General features: G+C 47.5%; 1 protein-coding gene across 5 annotated transcripts in view; it reads right to left on the minus strand.

The window, feature by feature from the left end:
- Positions 1 to 12264, minus strand: part of NRF1 (nuclear respiratory factor 1) — a 117461-nt gene extending 105197 nt beyond the window's left edge. For 2 of the 5 annotated variants that reach the window (XM_039519891.1, XM_039519890.1), the window contains exon 1: positions 10200 to 10365. The gene's annotated coding sequence lies outside the window, so the exon portion shown is untranslated. Of the gene's footprint in view, positions 1 to 10199; positions 10368 to 12246 lie in introns of those variants that run through there. The other 3 variants (XM_039519893.1, XM_039519889.1, XM_039519892.1) reach the window with 3 other exon arrangements.
- Positions 12265 to 12919: the final 655 nt, after the last annotated feature.

Genomic DNA, 12919 nt, shown 5'->3' on the forward strand with positions numbered 1-12919 from the left:
GTGGGTCCACACAGGGGTTAATGTGATTAAACTAATTCACTTTAAATTAATAACTTCAGTTTATTCAGATTAATTTTCATGTCTGCTCTCATATAGACAAGCTCTTATTAATTCTGGAGCTATACTTCCTTTAAGAGGAGGGGCTGGTGCACAGAAAACCTCCTGTATGCCCAAGAAGGCAGCAGGAGCAGTAGAGGAGCTGGCAAAGAGAAGACAAAAATTAATTTATGGGGAGCAGAACTGATTTATGCTCCATTCCCATATAAAGATGTTGCAATGTGCATAATTAAATGTGGCTTTGCAAATGTTTTGACCCAGGTTAGTAGGCACTGGGGAAGTTTTGCAAGCCCTAGAAATCAGAATAGAGTTTGATTACTTTAATGAGATGATTATGCAAGACAGTGGGAGGGAATAAGTTTCCCTTTTGGATTCGACTGTATTTTACTCATTCATTTAAGCTGCAAGATAGAATGTAAATTAGTACATATATATTTCTAAATTAGTTAATGGAACTGACATCTGTTGAGTTATGCAACCACAATCAAAAACCTGTACAATTAAATGAAAGTTAAACATCCAAGTCTCTACTATCGATTCTTAACTTGGCAGTAAATCAGTTTCTTACTATTCATACACTAGTCACACGCAGCAACAGAAGTTAAAAAATGATCACTAGAAGCAAAAGATAGATCAATAATCTAAAACCATTTTGATAAGGAAGCAGGGCCTCAGAGCCTAGCAGAGCAGAATGCACCTCAATGGAGTCTCTGGTCCTTACCAAGGATACACCTGTTTTTACATTTCAGTACACAGAAACATACTCCACTGCCCACTGAAGGCAGACTTACTCCTAAGAAAGGGACCAAGTATGAAAATTGGAAAGAAAATAAATAGGAAAAGTTGGACTTTTCAATCCTACACAGCAGATGTCCTCCTGGAATACACCTCCATATTTTTAGACCTTACTCATACAGGGGAAATTTTATTTTAGGGTTGTCAAGTGATTAAAAAAATTAATCGCAATTAATTGCACTGTTAAACAATAATGGAATACCATTTATTTATTTTTGGATGTTTTCTACATTTTCAAATATATTGATTTCAATTACAACACAGAATACAAAGTGTACAGTGCTCACTTTGTATTTTTTATTACAAATATTTGCACTGTAAAAACAAAAGAAATAGTATATTTCAATTCACCTCATACAAGTATTGTAGTGCAATCTCTTTATCATGAAAGTTGAACTTACAAATGTAGATTTACAAAAAAAACCTGCATTCAAAAATAAAACAATGTAAAACTTTAGAACCTTCAAGTCCACTCAGTCCTACTTCAGCCAATCGCTCAGACAAACAAGTTTGGTTACAATTTGCAGGAGATAATGCTGCCCACGTCTTGTTTACAATGTCACCTGAAAGTGAGCACAGGCATTCGCATGGCACTGTCGTAACCGGCGTTGAAACATATTTACGTGCCAGATGTGCTAAAGATTCATATGTCCTTTCATGCTTCAACCACCAGTCCAGAACATGTGTCCATGCTAATGACAGATTCTGCTCGATAATGATCCAAAGCAGAGCAGACCAACACATGTTCATTTTCATCATCATGAGTCAGATGTCACCAGCAGAAGGTTGATATTGGTTTTTTGGTGGTTCGGGTTCTGTAGTTTCCACATCAGAGTGTTGCTCTTTTAAGACTTGTGAAAGCATTCTCCACACCTCGTCACTCTCAGATTTTGGAAGGCACTTCAGATTCATAAACCTTGGGTCAAGTGTTGTATCTATCCTTAGAAACCTCACATTGGTACCTTCTTTGCGTTTTGTCAAATTTGCTGTGAAAGTGTTCTTAAAATGAACATGTGCTGGGTCATCATCTGAGACTGCTACAACATGAAATATAGGCACAATGCAGGTAAATGGAACAGGAGACATACAACTCTCCCCCAATTTGTTCAGTCACAAATTTAATTAACACATTGTTTTTTTAACAAGCAGAAGCATGTCCTCTGGAATGGTAGCCAAAGCATGAAGGGTCATATGAATGTTTAACATATTTGGCACGTACATACCTTGCAACTCTGGCAACAAAAGTGCCATCCGAATGCCCTGTTCTCACTTTCAGGTGACATTGTACATAAGAAGCAGTCAGCAGTATCTCCCGTAAATGTAAACAAACTTGTTTGTCTTAGCAATTGGCTGAACAAGAAGTAGGACTGAGTAGACTTGTAGGCTCTAAAGTTTTACATTGTTTTATTTTTGAGTGGTTATGTAACAAAAAAAAAATCTACATTTGTAAGTTACACTTTCACGATAAAGAGATTGCACTACAATATTGTATGAGGTGAATTGAAAATACTATTTTTTATCATTTTTACAGTGCAAATATTTGTAATAAAAATAATAAAATAAAGTGAGCACTAGATACTTTGTATTCTGTGTTGTAATAGAAATCAATATTTGAAAATGTACAAAGGCATCCAAAAAGGTTTAATAAATTTCAATTGGCATTCTATTGTTTAACCGTTCAATTAATCGCAAATATTTTTTTAATTGCTGTTAATTTTTTTGAGTTAATCACATGAGTTAACTGCGATTAATCGATAGCCCTATTTTATTTGTATTACAGGAGTGACTAGAAACCAAATCTGAATTGGAACCCCGCTCGTCCCACTCCCATTGACCTGGATGCTGTAGCAAAAATATAATCCCTGTTCCAAGCTCATATAAAGTCTGTAAAGCAAGAGATATTTCTTAAAGTTTGACAAAAGGCTGCTCCATAGCAGGAAAACTGGTCAGATTTACAGAAAATTAGATCCTTTATAAAAAAAAAAAAACAACTATGGGCTACTATGTAGCTATTTATATTTCATTTTTAAGTGTTCTTGGCCCAGTACATGTACAGATTACTCCTGGGCGCATTCTGCACCAAAAAAATAACATTTTTAAAAATTCTGTGCCAAAAATTTTTTTTTGTGCAATTCTGAAAATGTTGTCAAAATAATATTACATAATCATGCCACTTTCAATTATTTTGGTAATTTATTTCAAAATACCTGTCAACAAGTATGTCTGTAACAATACAGACGCACAAAAAATCCAGCAGGAGGAGAGTTAAAGAAACCCCTATGATCAGGGCTTTGGAGCTATGCTATGGCTCCGCTCCAGCTCCAGGAAAAAACCTGCAGCTCCACTGCTCCAGAGCTGATCCGCGCTCCAGCTCCGGGCTCTGCTCCAAAGCTCTGCCTATGATAATCCAGTTCCTGGTTCTCTGCCTCCTTACCCCGACCGCCCAGCCAGGGGGCCAGACACCCACAGAACCACCAACCCCAGCCAATACACCCAAACCCCCTTTCTTTCCCAGCATCCAGCTGTGGGGCCCCCCAGCCCAGATTGGTCACCCACATGTAGGGTGACCAGATGTCCCAATTTTATAGGAACAATCCCGATTTTTGGGTCTCTCTTATACAGGCTCCTAATGCCCCCCACCCTACCCGCATGCACTCCCCCTCAAAGCCTAGGGATCCAGAGGGAGCAACAGCCTGATGCTCAGTCCCAAACTTGGACAGTTTTCTGCAAGCAACCCTCTCCTTGCCTCAGGGCTAGCTGGGAACTGCAGCTGCCAGGAACCCCCCAGCTCCCTCCCACTCTCCCTGGCAGTGTCTTCTATGTGCAAGCTGGGCTCTGCCTGGTCCCTCAGCCCCTACTGGCAGCTAGCAGCACTGCAGCCCATTTCGGGGGGGGGGGGCGATTCTGCACACGTTAATTTCTGCAGAATTCTACATTGCGCAGTAGCGCAGAATTCCCACAGGAGTCATAGATAAAGAAAGACTAGTCCAAGAGGTGACTAGCTGAAGATCCCATCTCAAAATAAACAAGGAGTCTGGCGGCACCTTAAAGACTAACAGATTTATTTGGGCATCTCAAAATAGTGTAGATTTAACTTTCAGACGCAGGGGAGAGAATTTACTTATTTCACTGGTGGATTATTGTTCAAAAGTGCAGAAAAAGCATGGACAGGGCAGTAATTTGGAGACTTGGGCAGAGTGAAGAAGAAAAAGTTGTAAGCAAGACATTAAAAAAGTCCTACAAAACCCCTCTCAAAAATCAAGAACTGGAAACCTTAGTTGCATTCTCATGGCTGATCAGAGACACCAAAAAGAGATCACACTCAAAAGGAAACATTAAGCAGGAAAACAATATTTTCTTTTCAAACCTATGCTCAAGAACACAGGAGGAAAACCATACATGTCCATAACAAAAAAAAAAAAATCTTACTGCAAGTTTAAGATCCTATTCCTAAAATATTCAAGGAAAGTTACAATCAAAATACCCATCTTCTGTGACTGAGACTCTGAAGTCTTAATGGAAGAGATGGAAAAAGTCATTTGGAAACTGAAACGGATGAAGACTTAAATACGTAACATTCATGAAGACTAATCCAATTTCACAACAGTTCTTAAGTCTGAATTTCTATCAAAAACTGTAGTTCTTTTCTCTCTCTTAACCGAATACTACTACAGTACTTTAAACTTGTAAACGGTCCTTTACTGAATGCTATAAGATAGTGCTATGATATGCATGGGTTTGTTTTAATGCACACAAGATGAAGAGGAACTCGCTGTTAAGAATATTAGCATCCATATGATTACACACCACAAAGAAAATGGCAGACACACAAGGTAAAATAAGCATTTGAACTCTTTAGTGAGTTTTGGAACTTTAAATGCACTTAAACTGATACTGTAGAAGTAAGAAGTGGTTGTGTCCAAGGGCATGAGTAATGTTTAATTTAAAAATATAAGCACATGTTCCTCATTTGTTAACTTTAAAAAACAGAAATAGTCCAAAAGAAATATTAGCGGGTGAAACATATCCCAGTGAAGTGCAGAAGGGTCTATGTACCACTTAAGTTCTTAATACAGAGGGCTTTAAGCAGTTCATAGGGCTTTGAGCAGGCCCTCCACAGTGGAATGAATTTCACTCAAAATTTGCAGAGAAGCATATAATACAGCAACAGCTCTGGAGGCAAAATGAACTCACGTTATGGAGAGTAAATTAACCCTGGTATGGCTAAAAGCCTCTCACTGCTTACATTGCTATGCAATTTACTATAACCACTTCGAATTTTAAGCAAACATGTGTAACTGCTATTTACTGAACAGCTAATGAAAAAAAAGGAAAGCTGAGTAAGCTGCAACAAATATTTGACTCAAATAACTACAGACAAAATAACTATGGGAGTTACAGCAACATAGCTACAGCACCGCAGCCATGATGCTGTAACCCCATTGTGTAGACACAATGGAAGGCCAAAAGCTGCATCCACACTGGGAGCACTTTATTGGTATACAAGGACAGCTATGCTGGCAAAGCGCTCCTTGTGTAGACCTGGCATGAGGCCACTTTACATCTGAATGCGAGCATCCATATAGTGGGTTAATAATGTGCTTGTGCTTTCACTTTCACACCTTTAACGGGGGAGGGGAATTGCTCAGTGGTTTGAGCATTGGCCTGCTAAACCCAGGGTTGTGAGATCAATCCTTGAGGGGGCCATTTAGGGATTTGGAGATTGGTCCTGCTTTGAGCAGGGGGTTGGACTAGATGACCTCCCGAGGTCCCTTCCAACCCTGAGATTCTATTATCTTAACTTTCCTGAGTGACACCGTGAGGACACTTCCTTCATGAAATGTGCCTTTGGATGTTCACTTGAAGACTGGTTTTGATTTTGCAGAGTAGCAATACTTTAAACACTCATGCAACACTCCAAGCAAAGTCTGGTATACACAGTACATGCATGCATAATTATCTACAGTCAAACGCTTACAAAACATCTGTAGCAAATGAACAGTGTTTAACAGGAACCCTGCCTTGTTCTCTGTGTATCTTGTAAGAGTGCAACAGGCCATACAATATTTCATAAAATGTAAACATTATTCTAATATATGAAGCTACACAGCCTGATGCACATGTTAACATACAGTAAGTGAGGCAAGGCTCTCCTTGTCTTGACTTATTCCTGATGGATGTATAGAGAGGACAGAGTCCATAGGAGCTCTTGACTTATGCACTGCACATATTGTATATATGGCATAAACTGTGGTTTACAGCACTAAAAGACACTACATGTAGCTAAACTTGTGGAAAAAAGTATGGTTATATGGGAAATAGTATGTGATCATATAATCAGAGACCACTCCACAATGCACACCCACAGTGTTGAGGTTTGAGGGCAAATATAATTTGGTGTTTCCTGACTTGAGAGCATCACTGTAGACTCTTTTCTTTCTTTTATTTTTGGTTGGTTGGTTAGTTTTAATTCCCAACCTTACACCGGGGGTTAAATGTAAAATTCTAGTGTATTCAGGAGATGAATTACATCTAGACTTCAAAGGAATTATTTCCCAGAATCAGGCCTTTAAAAATGAATGTAAATGTTTTTTAAAATGAGCCACTATAATGCTGGAGCACTATGTTGATGAATTAGTGCACAAGCTGAAGTTACAGCTGATGTAAAGGTGAACACAATCAACCATGAGGTCAGGTAATAAATGTTTTGTATAAGGAAACCACTAAAAACACACATCATTGCAGTCACCAGAATACCTAAAATATTCTCACTGAACTGAAAACCTGGTAGAAGTGATAAGATAATTCTGGTTGGAACAGCAATAAGACGGCTGTATTAAAATAAAAAAAAGAACCATAAGCACTGCCCCCAGTAAATTAGAGTCAGTAGTCAAGAATTGATAATGGAGGCCATAATGGGTGAAACAAGGAGCAACGGAGATTACAAGATTAGTATGTCCAAAGGTGCACCTTCCTACATACTGAAAGTGAAATTACCAGTAGTTATAAGAAAAAAATCAGGGACCCTGCATGAATAAAGCTTTTTGAGTCTAATACTCTTGTCTTGTACTAAAGACTTAAATCCCCCTTTGAATATATTATACAAGGAAATTCTGGTTGAATGATTTAGACTGTATTTTGTCATAAGAACATAAGAAAGGCCGTACCGGGTCAGACTAAAGGTCCATCTAGCCCAGTATCTGTCTACCGACAGTGGCCAATGCCAGGTGCCCCAGAGGGAGTGAATCTAACAGGCAATGATCAAGTGATCTCTCTCCTGCCATCCATCTCCATCCTCTGACAAACAGAGGCTAGGGACACCATTCTTACCCATTCTGGCTAATAGCCATTTATGGACTTAGCCACCATGAATTTATCCAGTCCCCTTTTAAACATTGTTATAGTCCTAGCCTTCACAACCTCCTCAGGTAAGGAGTTCCCCACAAACCATACAGAGTGGCTCCAAAACAAGATCTTGGCCACAAAATACTCATATGCACCCTCTTTACAAAAGGGAAACCTGAGTTACTGGAACCGCCTTCCTAACGTCCAAAAGTTGGAAAGGACTAGACCTACCCACAGAGCAACCAGTCCCAAGGAGCAAACAGATTACTGCACTAGCCAATGTCAGACATGGGGAGGGGGGCGGGGGGGACACAGACAAGACACCGAATGCAAAAGGTAAACACACCCTCCTCATGTGTAAGGGCAGCTGCATTACCCACTATCAGCCCCTCTTTCTGAGTGCATTGGGGATCCTGCCTCTTGTCACACGGGTGCAATACCCACTCATGCAGTTCACACAACACATGCTTTTGCTTTTCCTTTCTCCATTCCCTGGAAAGGGAGGAGTCAGAGCCCAGACCTGTCCCCATGATTCACTCCAAAGAACCGCAGAACTTGCTCAAGATAGGGGGGAAAAGAAAGATCCTTCAGGTGTCAGCTCAGGTTGAAAGCAGTGGTTACGGGCCAGGGGCATACGTCCTCCACTCGCCCCCTAATGCCAGCAACCAAGTTCACTTCTGGAATGAAGGAGGAAGTCCCTCCAGACTCACTCCTTCCCCTTTCCCCCAGATTGGGAGTGGTGATGAGGGAAAGCACCCTTCTCCCTTGGGGGCAGAGAGGAGAGACACCTTCCAGCCCTCTCCCCTGGATTGGCAGGGGTGTCAGCCACATCCCACTGGAATGGGGAACAACCCCCTTTCTTTTCCCCATCCCTGAACTGGGGGGCCAGGCAGGGATCCTGCTCCCCAGAGGGGTTGGCGAGCAGCCTCTTTCCCCATCTCTGGATAGGAGAAAAGGGGTCAGGCAATGAATCTACTCCCCAGAAGGGCGGCAGATCAGCCCCTTTCCCCACCCCTGGATAGGGGAGTGGGGGGCGCGGGAGGGAAGTCAGGAAAGGATCCTGCTCCCCAGAAGGGTGGCAGATCAGCCCCTTTCCCCATCCCTGGACAGAAGGGGGGGGGTCACAGGCAGGGATCCTGCTCCCCAAAGGGGTGGCAGATCGGCCTCTTTACCCATCCCTGGATAGACGAGGGGGTCAGGCAAGGAACCTACTCCCCAGACGGGTTGGCAAGTGGCCCCTTTCCCCACCACTGGATAGATGGGGGTTACAGGCAGGGATCCTGCCCCCATAAGGGCAGCAGATTAGGCCCTCTCCCCACCCCTGGATAAAACAGGGTCACAGGCAGGGATCCTGCCCCCCAGAGGGATGGCAGATCAGGCCCTCTCCCCATCACTGGATAGAAGGGGTCACAGGCAGGGATCCTGCCCCCAGAGGGGTGGCAGATCAGGCCCTCTCCCCACCACTGGATAGAAGGGGTCACAGGCAGGGATCCTGCCCCCAGAGGGGTGGCAGATCGGGCCCTCTCCCCATCCTTAGATAGAAGGGGTCACAGGCAGGGATCCTGCCCCCAGAGGGGTGGCAGATTAGGCCCTCTCCCCACCCCGGATAGAAGGGGTCACAGGCAGGGATCCTGCCCCCCAGAGGGGTGGCAGATCAGGCCCTCTCCCCACCCAGGATAGAAGGGGTCACAGGCAGGGATCCTGCCCCCCAGAGGGGTGGCAGATCAGGCCCTCTCCCCATCCTGGATAGAAGGGGTCACAGGCAGGGATCCTGCCCCCCAGAGGGGTGGCAGATCGGGCCCTCTCCCCACCCCTGCATAGAAGGGGGGTCACAGGCAGGGATCCTGCCCCCCAGAGGGGTGGCAGATCGGGCCCTCTCCCCACCCCTGGATAGAAGGGGGGGTCACAGGCAGGGATCCTGCCCGCCAGAGGAGTGGCAGATCGGGCCCTCTCCCCACCCCTGCATAGAAGGGGGGTCACAGGCAGGGATCCTGCCCCCCCAGAGGAGTGGCAGATCGGGCCCTATCCCCACCCCTGCATAGAAGGGGGGTCACAGGCAGGGATCCTGCCCCCCAGAGGAGTGGCAGATCGGGCCCTCTCCCCATCCTGGATAGAAGGGGTCACAGGCAGGGATCCTGCCCCCCAGAGGGGTGGCAGATCAGGCCCTCTCCCCACCCAGGATAGAAGGGGTCACAGGCAGGGATCCTGCCCCCAGAGGGGTGGCAGATCGGGCCCTCTCCCCACCACGGATAGAAGGGGTCACAGGCAGGGATCCTGCCCCCCAGAGGGGTGGCAGATCGGGCCCTCTCCCCACCCCTGCATAGAAGGGGGGTCACAGGCAGGGATCCTGCCCCCCCAGAGGAGTGGCAGATCGGGGCCCTCTCCGGATCCTGCCCCCAGAGGTGTGGCAGATCAGGCCCTCTCCCCATCCTGGATAGAAGGGGTCACAGGCAGGGATCCTGCCCCAGAGGGGTGGCAGATCGGGCCCTCTCCCCACCCCTGCATAGAAGGGGGGTCACAGGCAGGGATCCTGCCCCCAGAGGGGTGGCAGATCAGGCCCTCTCCCCACCCCTGAATAGAAGGGGGGTCACAGGCAGGGAACCCGCTCCTCACGGTGTGGGCGAGCCGCCCTCTCCCCGGGCTGGGGATGCACCGGAGATCGGGCAGACTCCCCCGCCCGCCCGCCTTCCCTCGCCTCCCGGCAGCAGCGCCCAGGTCACCCCGGGGGGGGGGGAGATCCCGCCCGCGCCTTTCCCTCAGCCCCGCAGCCGAGCGCGGGGAGACCACCCCAGGGAAAGGGGGGTCCAACCCCCCGCCGCCTCCCCAGCCCGGGCCTAGCGCGGCCTGCGCATCCCCGAGGTGGGAGTTGGGCCGGGCCGGGGGAGGCCGAGCCGGCAGCGCGGGCTCCGGAGCGGGGTGCCTGGGCAGCCGGCGGGGGCCCCGCGTTGCTGCGGCTGCGCCGGGGCTGGAGGAGCTGGGAGATTGCGCGGTAGGACACTCACCTCAGAGCGGCTGCGCTGCAGCGGGCCTGCGCCGTGGAGCCTCTGCCAGGCGGCGGCCGGGGAGGGAGCCGAGCGGGGACACGGCGCGGCTCGCCCTGAGCCGCCGCAATGGCGAGCGAGCGAGAGGCGGGCACCAGCAGCAGCAGCAGCAGGAGGCCGAGGAGGACGCGTGACGTCACGGGCCGGCGCCGCCGCCATGATGAGGAGGGCACGGCCCGGCGCTGCATTGGGAGGGATGGGGCGCGCCAGCGCCATGTTTGGGGAGGGGGGGGGGGGCGGTGAAGGGAGAGAGGGGGGGGGGGGGGGGCGCCATGTTTGGGAGGTCGGGGGCCTGTCGCGGTTAGAAAAGGGGGGAACGGAGCGCCATCTTAGGCAGGTCAAACCCCCACGTTGATACGCGGGAAGCTGGGGCCCATGGGCTTCATCCAAAGCCCACGGACGTCAATAGAAAGAGACCCGTGGATTTCAAAGTGCTTGGACTCAGGCTTCCTGGTGGGAAGGGCAGAGCAGAGCCCTGCTGTGAGGAGCATGGGCCATTGGGTGCTGTGGTAGACGAGTACGGGCCATTGGGTGCTGTTATAGAGAAGTGTGGGCCATTGGGTGCTGTGGTAGAGGGATATGGGCCATTGGGTGCTGTGATAGAGAAGTACGGGCCATTGGGTGCCGTGATAGACGGGTACGGGCCATTGGGTGCTGTTATAGAGAAGTATGGGCCATTGGGTGCTGTGATAGACGGGTACGGGCCATTGGGTGCTGTGATAGAGAAGTATGGGCCATTGGGTGCTGTGATAGACGGCTATGGGCCATTGGGTGCTGTGATAGAGAAGTATGGGCCATTGGGTGCTGTGATAGACGGCTATGGGCCATTGGGTGCTGTGATAGAGAAGTATGGGCCATTGGGTGCTGTGATAGACGGGTATGGCCATTGGGTGCTGTGATAGAGAAGTACGGGCCATTGGGTGCTGTGATAGGCAGTGCGGGCCATTGGGTGCTGTGATAGAGAAGTATGGGCCATTGGGTGCTGTGGTAGACGGGTATGGGCCATTGGGTGCTGTGATAGAGAAGTATGGGCCATTGGGTGCTGTGATAGACGGCTATGGGCCATTGGGTGCTGTGATAGAGAAGTACGGGCCATTGGGTGCTGTGATAGACGGGTACGGGCCATTGGGTGCTGTGATAGAGAAGTATGGGCAATTGGGTGCTGTGGTAGACGGGTATGGGCCATTGGGTGCTGTGACAGAGAAGTATGGGCCATTGGGTGCTGTGATAGACGGCTATGGGCCATTGGGTGCTGTGATAGAGAAGTATGGGCCATTGGGTGCTGTGATAGACGGCTATGGGCCATTGGGTGCTGTGATAGAGAAGTACGGGCCATTGGGTGCTAGGGTGGAAGAGAGGCATGGGCCATTGGGTGCTGGGGTGGAGGAGGGGTATAGGCCAGTGGGTGTTGTGGCAGGACAGACAGGGCCCAGCAGTGAAGAGTATGGGCCATTGGGTGCTGGGGTGGGAAGGACAGGGTCACAGAATTTTGAAATGAGAAAACTACCATCAGGCAGATGGAAGCATATTAGCAAAGGCGAAGCCCTACAGGGAGAATGGGGCCACTGGATGCCATGTTGGGAAGGGCTGTGCCATGCTAGCAAGGAACAAAAAACTACGATTGCTATGTTAGCAAGGGCTGACTCAAGTTCTCAGTCCTTATCTCCAAGACACTCCATGCCTTGTGTCCAGGATATCAAAAATACTGCCTAAAGCTCTGGGGAAGACTGTGATAGACATTTGCACTCCTTGGGCACACTGTGCAGGAAACAGCACTTTCTGAGGGGCCAGTCTGAGGCTGTGGAATAAACTCCTCAAATAACTAAGGAACATCACAAACGTCACTACCTTCCTCTCCACGTCCAAGGGGCATTTCTTTGACCTTGCTTTCTCTAACATAAAAATATAGCAGTGTGTATATTTAATTTAAAAAAAAATCTAGACTCTTACTAAAATAATTCACTCCAGTGTACGTGCTTCTTCCCCAAAGGAAAAAATGGTTACTTACCTATATTGTAGCATAGGAAATTAAGAATTGCCATATTGGGTCAGACCAATGGTCCATCTAACCCAGTATCATATCTCCCAACAGTGGCCAGTGCTGGATGCTTCAAAGAGAACAAACAGAACAGGACAAGCATCAGATGATCCATCCCCTATTGTCCAGTCCCAGCATCTGGAAGTCAGAGGCTCAGGGACGCCCAGAGCATGGGTTTGCATCCCTGATCATTTGGGCTAATAGCCACAGATGGACCTATCTTCTCCTAATGTATCTCATTCTTTTTTTAATCTATTTATGGTTTTGGCCTTCACAACATTCCCTGGCAATGAGTTCCACAGGTTGACTGTGCATTGTGTGAAGAAGTACTTATTTTTGTTTATTTTAAACCTGCTGCCTATTAATTTCATCAGGTGACCCCTGGCTCGTGTTATGTGAAGGGGTAAATAACACTTCCTTATTCACTTTCTCCACACCATTCATGGTTTTATATACCTCTAACATATTCCCCCTTAGTCACCTCTTTTCCAAGATCAACAGTCCCAGTCTTTTTAATCTCGCCTCATATAGAAGCTGTTCCAGACCCTTAATCATTCTGGTTGCCCATCTCTGTGCCCTTTCCATTTCTAATGTAGCTTTTTTGAAATGGGGTGACCAGAACTGCATGCAGTATTCATGGTGG

The sequence above is a fragment of the Mauremys reevesii genome, linkage group 1, assembly GCF_016161935.1.
Source record: "Mauremys reevesii isolate NIE-2019 linkage group 1, ASM1616193v1, whole genome shotgun sequence".
In the NCBI taxonomy this organism is placed as follows: domain Eukaryota; kingdom Metazoa; phylum Chordata; order Testudines; family Geoemydidae; genus Mauremys; species Mauremys reevesii.